At 41.5% G+C, this 10,353-nt stretch overlaps 1 protein-coding gene across 1 annotated transcript in view; it reads left to right on the top strand.

The window, feature by feature from the left end:
- The window catches only part of PTCD3 (pentatricopeptide repeat domain 3), an 822,782-nt gene that overhangs the window by 246,362 nt on the left and 566,067 nt on the right, over nucleotides 1–10,353 (top strand). The window lies entirely within an intron of this gene.

The raw sequence follows: 10,353 nt of genomic DNA, 5'->3' as shown, positions 1-10,353 counted from the left end.
ATGTCAAATTGGCATAAACCAGCTAATTGTTCAGCATGAATGCTGTATTTAAACCATCACTGATCTTTCTGATTGACGTCTACAACAGTTTTGAACAGAAGTGAAAAGTCTTGTTGTTTTTACAAATCTGGCTTCGAATATATCATATAAATAAACAGCCTTTATTACCTAAGTGTTAAGGCATTGATTTCAGAATTTCAAAGTTTGGTTCTTGGAAAAGAACTTGGCAAAACAGTTTGCGCTGTTGGAAAGGGGTAAGGTTTGAGGGATGTCACATTCTAGAGGGCTCTACCAGTCTCATAACACAGTATCTTTTCCACACTTCCTGAAGTTTACCATTTGACTTAGGTAGCAATGATTCCTTCCCAAAGTGGAGTGAAATGGGAGGACTGGGATGAAGAGACAAAACGTGGTGAAGATTACCTTTACTCTTGCACTGAAATAGCAGCTGGAGACTCTGAATGAAAGGGCCAGACTGCAACTTTTTCCTCTGAGAATACCTCTTAAATTCACATTTCCACCATTACTGTGCATGTCTGGCAAAATTTTAGTATGACTGAGTCATCAAATACTTTTGTTTTGTTTTGACCCTAACTTTACCTGAGATCACTCACCAATTACCATCACTGGTAAAACAGTGAAATCTCACAGTAAATTTCCTTTCAAGCAGGCTTTCATTCAAAAGACTTAATTTTACAATGCAATAGACATATACAAATAAAGATGTGTAGTGTAACTCTTAAAACTTTCTGCTCTCCTTTAGGTCCAGATGAGCTAGAATAGCTTGAAAAATGAGGCTAATAAAATCTGATTGCACTCCTCATGGTTCAGGCAATCATCAGTTTACCTTTTCTGGTAAGCAGACTGTGCTTTTTGGCTGTAGGTAGAGAGGAGAACTTGGAGCATCACATCAGTAAAGAAAAGAAGTGTATATGAGTATTTGTATTATTTTACTTCTGCTTTGAACTACTTATTAGTATCTAGTAGTAGCTTCTACTTAACCTGTATCACTTAATCTGTTTGAGCCCACAGTTCTATCCTGAAGGAAAAAAAAATCCAGCAACCTCATCTTCAGAGATGTTACAGCTCTTTAATGCATTTTGAAGAGGAACTGGAATGTAATTTGGGTAAAAAAGCAAAGGCATGGGAGCTACCCATACTCAGCAGAAATGCTTTGGAATGACACCCTTTTGCTTTCCAGTTCAGAAAAAAATGAAAATTTTGAAAGCAATTAGTGCACTAAATATAATGTGAATTTTTTTCAAAACTTACATCTAAGTGGCTCTTACATAATACAAAATAATTGCTAGGAAAAATAATTTTAAAAAGCAGTTTAAGGAATGTCATTTGCCAAGTTCAGTGCTTTTAGCATTTGTTCAAACAAAGTTGAAAATACTGAATTTGGTATTTTATTCTTTAAGAAGAGAAGAAGGGAAAAAAAGCAGTGTTTCTTCTATCTTCCAATAAGCCCAGAAGTTTACATATTAATCTCTTAGGCATCTGTCTTCACAGAATTTTTCTTGCTTTCCTGAGGAATTAGTCCTTTTATCTGTAAGGAAATTTCCAGTACACTAACGGTACACCAGAGGGTGCTGACTTACCTCTAAACGAATTAGTCACACCGCTCTTCTGGGCAAGGGGAGTAAAATCGGTACTCTTCTGGCTTTTTCGCTTTGGAATTTATATAGAAAAGCTACAGACGTTAAAAAGAAGAGCCACGATGTGGTGTAGAGTCTGAACGTAAAGCATCAGAAAAGCCCCTGAAGATGTATGAGCGTGAGGGGCTGAATGAGCTGACCTGGAACTTAAAACAGTAATTCAGGTACAGTAGTGCACAAGTACATGACAGGTAAAAATGGAAGCAGGGGTTAGTCATGCTGGTGGGGTAAACATTAGTGGTCTGAAGGAAGACATTATTTAGGCTTGATTTTGAGAGAGAATTTTGGCAACACACGTGTCTCTCAGGATAGGGGCAATGAACCATCACAGTGGATATTCAGTTCCTCATCAAGAAGTGGTTGCTGAAGCCGTGCTGTATAACTTTGAGACACAGAGACTGAACAGACCTCCAGTTCTTTTCAGTGTTTCTGTCTGCAGGTTTCTGGCTTTAACTCATAAGAGAGCACTAATTTATCTTCTGAAGTTTGCTGGGAGAGAACACGAGTATATATTTCACTACAAGGGTGTTTAATGCACACACAAACAATAGCATAGGATTTTATTACAAATCAGAATCGTGCTATTCATGCACTGGGGTCGCCACTCATGCTGAAGGTATCCTCTTGTTTGCATTATCGTTGCCAACTTCAGCTTCATTTCAGAGTCATCACTTATCTCTCTCACAAGGTGACGCTTAGGCCATATAAGGTAGCATAATGTCTATTTATTCCTTTGTCACACAAAGGAAGTCTGTTGCAGACAAATGCTTGGTCTGTTAGACATAATACCTGATACTTGCCAAGGAGCATTTTCTACAATTGTGCCAATTAAAATGTGAAATTGCTACCACTTATTTTTGAACTCTCTTGTTCTGGCAGTCAGGAAAGAATGCCGTAACTCATCAAGATGCAGCACTGTCGGCTTATCTATGATGGTCCTCTGTTCCCTCTAGAATTTAACCTGCTCATGACCTGAGAAAATGCAATTTGATAATTCTCTCCTTCTGTGGTGTCTGTGTCAAAAATGCCAACATTCTTCAGTCTGTAGATCAGCTTTGTGTGCCTTTGGAGCACATGTTGTTTCTGATGGCCTGACATATGCCAGTACACCACTCTTCCTGCTACTCTCTCCCATGCAGATAGGAGGACACTGCTCATGTCCATGCTGTAGTGTTTTGAGTTCTTTCATAATGCACCTCTAGGATTGTTGGGTATCCCATCAGCTCCAGAGAGCTTTAGCACTCTGCAGTCACTAAATTATCTGCATCACAAGAACCCGTGACTCCTACAACACTCTGTAGGGAAAACTGCCTTTCCTAGCAAAAGCATTGTCTTGCTGAGTGTGTCTCCAGGGACAAGATTAGTGATGTCCTGCCCCGATGATCTCTGGCTGGTGCGCCCTGTGGGCTCTGGGCAGCTCTGCCCTTGATTACATCTAAAGCCCTGAGGCTTTGTCCCTTGGAACGATATTAAATACTTGTCCTGGACTGGTTAGAGTGCAGTAGGACCAGGGACTGGGGTGCCAGCTGGGCACCTGGTGTCTGCATGGGGTAGGGAAAGAACCTTCTAGGGACAAAGTGATATTTGTGTGGTGACAAGGTGGGGAAGGACATGACTTGTGTGTGAAAGAAAAGCTTTTCAGTGTCAGGAGTGAGTGAACAAGCTTTGTTATCAAGGTACTCAGTTTACCACTAGCAAAGGAGGAAAAATCTTTCAGTTTTGCAAATAGAGAGTGTGGCTTTCCTTCTCAATGCAGGACCTGGGAAAGGTCCTCACAGCCCTGGCCGCAGCAACCTTGACCTTGCTGTCATAGAGCCATTCAGAAGCCACCAAATCTAGAAAAGTGGCTGTTCTACATCCTGGTCCACCTTGCAGTACTCTGAAACCAGGCACTGTCCCCAGATGTGCTGCCAAGACTCACAACCAAAAAACTGCAGAGAATGGACAATGCTGAGAGATTCCACTTTGATCCTGGCACTCCAGAGAATCACCCCACACATGTGGTGTTCCAACCCAGGGCCTCTCAGATAAAGGCACACAGCACATTTCCCATCAGGGCAGTCTCCATCACAAGATCAAGGGCTGTCTGTCCTCATATTAAAGCATCTGGAGGAAACAACACAAAAGAGAGGAGGAAATCAGTCCCACTAGACATTCCTAAAGGCTTTTTCTGGCCCCTGCCTTAACCGAGCACACATTTTAGCCACGTTTGACATCCTTGCCCAGCTCAGTGTGGAGCCAAACAGAAGCTGACTTTGGAGATGGTCTAAGTACATCTGTGTCTTTATGCATTTGGCTGTCCAGAATGTGTTAAAAAAAATGTATTTCAGCCATCTCCAGCTCCTCTGAGCTCAAATGATTTGAAACAGGCAGGATAGAGCTCCGGGAGTCACTGTTGGTGATGACGGGCAAGGCTTGGTGTGATGAGAGTGAGGAACAGATGGGCTGTTTTCAACAATAGTCCAATTTCAACTATGGTTTTGACCTCCATTTGCACACAGGACCCAGACTGGGACAGGGGCAGCTCTCAGGGGTTTATGTTATGCTGGGAGTCACCTGGAACATGGGAACATTATAAATCAGGATGGTTCAGGAGAGGGGCAGAAAAGCCTAGCTGGGAGATAGAGGATGGGATAAAAAGAGGAAGAACAAAAGCAGGCAGGAATATCAAGGAATGTTTTCAACATTACCTCCTAGTCTTGCTCAGCTTTCTTCCTTGTGTGTACTCAGATGTTCATGCATGTTCTCCTTTCTGCTGTTACCCATACAACGCTAACAGTAGATTGATCCTGGAAGGCTTTTAAAGCAAGGAGAGACAGAAATACCAAAATGAGAGCTGTTTAAATAGCCCTGGTCAAGACTTCTGCTGTTCTGTGCTCTGATATTACTCTTGTTGGAATAGATGTGGGAACCTGGATTCCTTATTTATTTGTTCCATTGTAAGCTCTGAAATTTCCGACTTTCTGTTGGAATCTCTGCAGTTCCTAGTAATGGCAGGCCACTTACAAATTATGCAGCTTTTTTAACTAAGTAATAAATAGGTAAAGGAATAAGAGTCAAGGCAAATAACCTCCTTAATGTAGGGGAGTGCAGTTTCCACAAGCACAGTGCAGTTGCTGTTTCTTCTGACAGCATTTCACAGCTTAACCAATAGAGCCTATAGAGTGTGGGGGTAAAAATAACACAGCCTAGCAATGTTTCAGCCCCATACATTAAATCTTGGCTGAAACATAAAAATAGACCTCTAGTTTGCCTATGTGAAATTACCAAGTTTGCAGATTATTAGCGTGAATGTAAAAAGCTTCCAGCACAGCATACGGTAAATACATTAGTGCTGTATTCCAGAAGTCATCGTTTTCCCAAGCTATAGGTCTTGCTGACATATGTGGTGGAAAGGCTAGTTCTGCCAGTTGTCTGCTTCCTTCATATCCTCTGATTTTTGTGCTAGTTTAAACCAATATGCTTAATACCCTCGGTCTAGTATTTTGAAAAGTTGCAATACTATCTATCTGTGTGGAAAGTCACATATCAGACACATTTGGTTGGCAGAGCAGGTTTGGAGAAAAATGGCAACGGAAACAGTTGGCACTGAGTTTTTGAAAAAAAAAAAAAGAGTCAGAAAATGTGAGTCTGTATGCAGTAAACTCAAATTTTATTTGCTGGTATGTCACTTTGTCAGGGTTTTCAATATTTCTTGTGGAAAATTTGTAGATGGAATATAAAGCAGCTTATACCTATAGTAAGAATTTTTCCTTTAACCTAATTGGTGTTCTCCCAACCTATGCCTCCCAAAAGAATGACATGAACCCTCAAAGTCATTTGTTTGAGAGAAAGAGCCCATCCATTCACATTTTGCAGGACACATGTGAGGCAGGAGGGTGTGTGTATGCATTGGCAGAACAACTGATACCCTGCCATGGATGCACAGGGACATGATAGGTCTGTATCTTCACGAGCTCGTGTAAGGATTTGATACCCTGGTTGTAGATTTAGAGAAAAACTGCTTTACATTTCCGGCTCAACTCCAATTGGAAACCAGCAAGCCACACTCCAGCCGTGGTCCTTCTCCTTCACACTGTGAATCACAGACAGCTAATAACAATAATAATGCTAAGGCATCAGTCTGCTGAAGCATTTTTGCACACTGGGTGAGGCAGCAGCCTCTTGGGGTTCAGAAATAAGGAGTTCAGAGTCTCACTGGTGGGTTGGGATTGGCAGCTTTTGGCAGTTTCTGCAGGAGTGTGTGGAGGGGACAGAAAGATGACTCTGTTTTGGCATAGAGAAGGCTCCTTGGAGTCCTTTCATGGTGGTACCCCAGCAGTTCTCCTCCCTTAATACTCAGAGTGACTTTCCTAGAGCCTGTGATTAATTGTTTTAACACTTCAGCAGTGAAATCTGCTCCATCCATCCTGGCTCTGCAACTCAGACCAAGGAGTGACTTCACAGGCATTTTTCATATGTGCAAACATTTTATTACACTGCAACTCAAGCCCTCTTTCTTGGGGGCAGTCTTTGTTCCAAACTACTGTTCCCTGAAAACTCTTACCTCGGTTGTTCACGATGGAGCTACAAATATTGCCACTAAAGATACAAGCTGTAAAATAAATGTCACAAATAAACATACACTGTATATAAACTACATGCACATTGAAAGCCTTCCTGTTGTTTGCTGTGGTTAATTCCCACACTGTTCCTTGAGAATCAGTTGAGAAAGATATAAATCAGAAAATAGCTCCCAACAATATGCTGTTGGGGAAAGAGTAAATTTTTGTCACATTGTTTGTTAATATGGCAACAGAGTGTTTGGAGGGACAAAAAAAAGAGTTGGAGAGAAGGGAATAGCTCTTTTAAGACTCAGCTGTGCCTGTCAGAACTGTTGAAAGAGTAGCAGTTTTTGTCAGGCATTAAACTGGAATCCCTACCGTGCTTCATTTAGTTTCCAAAATTCATAAATGCGGACTGTTTCCAAAAATTAATTAGCTTATGAGTTAAAAAAGAAAAAGGCACGGAAGTTTGTGTAGAGTGCTTTAGTGCTTTCTTGTGATGTGCTAATATGTATCATTTATTTTACTTAATTGCCATTCAGCAGTATTGAACTGTTTGACTACACCGTATGTAACATCACATTACTGCACTGATCATGTCTAATGAAATATTACTGTACTAGCTGTATATTTTCCCCAAATTACATAGTGTTTAATCCACATTCTTCATACCCCAAGACAGTGAAAACTGTGATTATTCAGAGACTACGATCTCTTACATTTTCCTTTTAAGCAGTAATAAGCAGATCCTGAAAGAGTCCATTAACACAGCACAGCTAAAGCCGAGTCAGTGGTCACAGGCCAGATTTTACCATCACAGAGCCTGGCACCCGGAGGTGAATTTAGACCAGCAAGGACTGACAGCAAACAGCTTGTGAGCCAGTGGTGTCCCACTCACACACCAAAAATACAACCGGGTGGGGCAGAAGTGCTACGTGAGCCCAACCATCTAAGCAAGTGGGAATTTTGTTATTTGTGAAGCTCGTTGGACAGCAGTGCTTTGAATGCAACTGTTTGCTGCCAAAACTTACTTTTAAAGTGGAGAAGCCCGTCTCTTTTATGCTCAAGGGTGAGAAGCAATTTCTGTGGAAGCCAAGCATGGGTGAAACACCACCAGCCACACTCACAATTCCTGCCCACATCCAGGGTTTTGGTGGTGTGAAAAAGACACGTGCATGTGTTTCATCACACACTTTCTAAATAACCAAAGTTCTCCCTGTCAGATTGTTGCAACTGGGAAGGCAACAAATACAAATGTTTGCTTGACAATTAGTTGGGGGTTATGTCTGAATTCTTTTCTGTAAACCTGATATTATTGCTTTGGCAATACCAAATAGATCTTGAACTTCTGATTGTTTAACCTAAAAGTGATATTTGAAAAAAAAAAAGAAAAAAAGAAATACAACTCACTTTAAGTTTACAGTTTGTTTAGAGAAGTCGGACAAAAAAAGTGATATTAAATGAGGTATTTAGTAAACTACATAAATACATAGTAGCAATGTATATCTGTTCTTGGGTCTTAGTTACGCCTCGTTATGCAGTTCTGTCATAAATATTTATGTGACTTGTAACTCCGATATTTTTAACAGAGTTCTCAGTGATTTTCCAGTAAACATTATGTGCAAACTGGGAGGGGAATGACAGCACTTATTAGTTCACCACTGAGGGAAAGCCACCAGCTGGATGCAATAGTGTTCAGGCTTGTAAAAATCCACCCCAGTGCAGCTCAGTTGTATCAGACACGCAAGAATCCACTTCACCATCAAGGTTGCTTTGCTGTGAGCAGCCTGGGATGTCTAATTAGCTGTGAACTCTGCCTGAACTTTCCCCTGAGCTTAGTGCTGCATTGTGTAGCCTTCCCGATGTCTAATAAGGGTGAAATCACACTGCAGCACTAATCTAATTCAGGTAAAAACAAACAAAGCATGAAATAGCGCCTGCTGGAGGCCAGGCTGTCACTAGTTCCAGTGCTCAAAGAGGTGCTTGTCCATTTAACCTAAAATAGCCCCTTTTGTCTAGTACTTGGTTAAAAAACAAGCAGCAAATCATTTGTAGCAGTGATCTGCAGTCAGCCAGGGGACATTAAATATGCAGGCTTTATGCCCGCAACTGGTACTGTTCTTGAGGGGTTTTTCAGCAGCAGAACTGGTTTTCAGTGAAAGGAAGTGAGTTTTCCAAGCTGGATGATCTTTTAAAAAATCATGTTCATTAAGATATATGTAGGTTTTTCATATTTTTCCTCTATCACCAAAGAACAAAGATCATAAACCCGAAATGTTTTACCTGAAATAGTACATGTTCACTCAGAGGACAGGTAAACACGTATCCTGGCTGTCTCTTCTCCTGTCCCTTTCTTCCTGGGAGAGCAAGTGGAGCTAAGAAAGCCAGGATGTCACACAGCAAAACTCGGGCAAAGAACTATTCGCTCAGCCTGCTGCACCTAAGCAGGATCAATATAAGCACAGCCACTCACCCAGTTTTCAGGGAGCTGAGGTGGCAGCTTTTCATTTGGTAGCTTTCTGTTTTCCTTCCAAGGATGTCCATATAACATAAACAGGGAAATTAATTCAACCATTTGTTTTCAGAAGCAAAGAAGACCTTTCTGTTGTTGTTTCCACATCCATGAAGCCATGGTAGGATCAAATTAAAGCAGCATAAATGAAAAATAAAAATAAATTTTGTTATTAACATAAGTCACGTTTCTGGACTAATTTTCACATATCGGCAGATGTTAAACTTATCCAATCCATGGGCCTGTTTCTATGTGAGATCTTAGGATTTGAAGTGGAATAACCAGGGAATTTACTTCATTTTCATTGCTGTTTAATGAATGCACAAATTAAATTCTGTGAACTTTCCAATATTCAGTACAGCAGAATGGAGCTGGTGTGAAACCAAATGAAACCTCTCCCAAACCCTTTACACAGCACAAAATATGAATCTGCAGCCTCTTGCAGATCTGAATACAGCTTGGAAACCCACGCTGCAATGAATGGGAACAGCATTTCCTGGTGGCAGTGGTAGAGATAACAGGACTGAGTGGATGTGGAAGCAAAAGGCACTCTAAATAATGAACTGCTGAGTAAGAGTGGAGTCGGGATTACAGTACATTCCTTATGGCTATCAGCAAGCAATACAGTGAGTGGAAATGGTCTCTGAAAAACGTATTCAATCAGGGAAATTGCCCCGCCTGTAGCCTCATTAACAGGATTAAGTCCTGATACAAAGTGACAGTCGGTATTATTTGTTTAGGCAAAAAGCTCGCTCCCTTTGTAGTTTTTGGCATATCCAGCTGGCTTTAACAATATGGATCTGAGGCAGCTAGTGTAGCTTTAATGTTAAATTAGCCAGGGCTAAAAGCTCGCCAAGGCCAGGCAGGAACAAAGTGTTCTTTTTTTGCGAAGCTGGCACACGGGGCCAGTTTCATTTCAGTAGCACCCATGTGGTAGGTACTCCATTTCCCGCAGCCACAGCAGTGTTTTTCCAGGTATTAGGTGTCGTTTTGTCACCAGAGCTGCTGACTGTTACAGTGAGATCCTGCTCTCTGGGCCGATCAAACCGTGTAAACACCCCAGTCCTTGCTAGGAAAGGGTCCCTGTGCTCAGAGCACCGAGCAGAGGGGGAAAACCCAAAGATCAGCCCTTTGTTCAGAGGGAGACTCACGCTGCCTCAATCTGAGGTCTGTTCTGAAATCTAAACAAGAGATAAAGGCTCAAGTCCTCAGCTGGTAAAAATTAGTGCCGCTACTGTGAACTTCTGGAGCTGCTGCAGTGGAGTTTATTGTGAGACAGCTGGAGTGTGGTGTAACTGATTCATTGCTGAGGTGTTCCAGAGGAACCGGTGCTGGAGAGGCGGCTCATGCTCCAGTGCTTCCTAAATATGGATGGTGGTCTGGATTTAGCTCCAAAAAAATAAATGTCCGGGCTATTACAGCAGTTATTAAACTGCTATTTTAAAATCGAAACAGATTGTGGTTTATCTCCCTCTTTATATTTGGAGGCAAAGGTCTGTATTTGTGGGTGCTGGACAGCACAGGTTGTGTCGGTGCATTTGAAGGAATTATTTGTGTATTCCTGTACAGCAGCATGGCATCCAAAGTGCAGAAACATGTTTATTACTAGAAATCAGTACCTTCTTTTCTAAATGCAGTT

Source organism: Myiozetetes cayanensis, unplaced genomic scaffold, assembly GCF_022539395.1.
Source record: "Myiozetetes cayanensis isolate MyiCay16 unplaced genomic scaffold, myiCay2020 scf7, whole genome shotgun sequence".
NCBI lineage: Eukaryota > Metazoa > Chordata > Aves > Passeriformes > Tyrannidae > Myiozetetes > Myiozetetes cayanensis.
The sequence above is the reverse complement of the archived record's forward strand: the minus strand, read 5'-3'. Positions and strand labels throughout refer to the sequence as shown.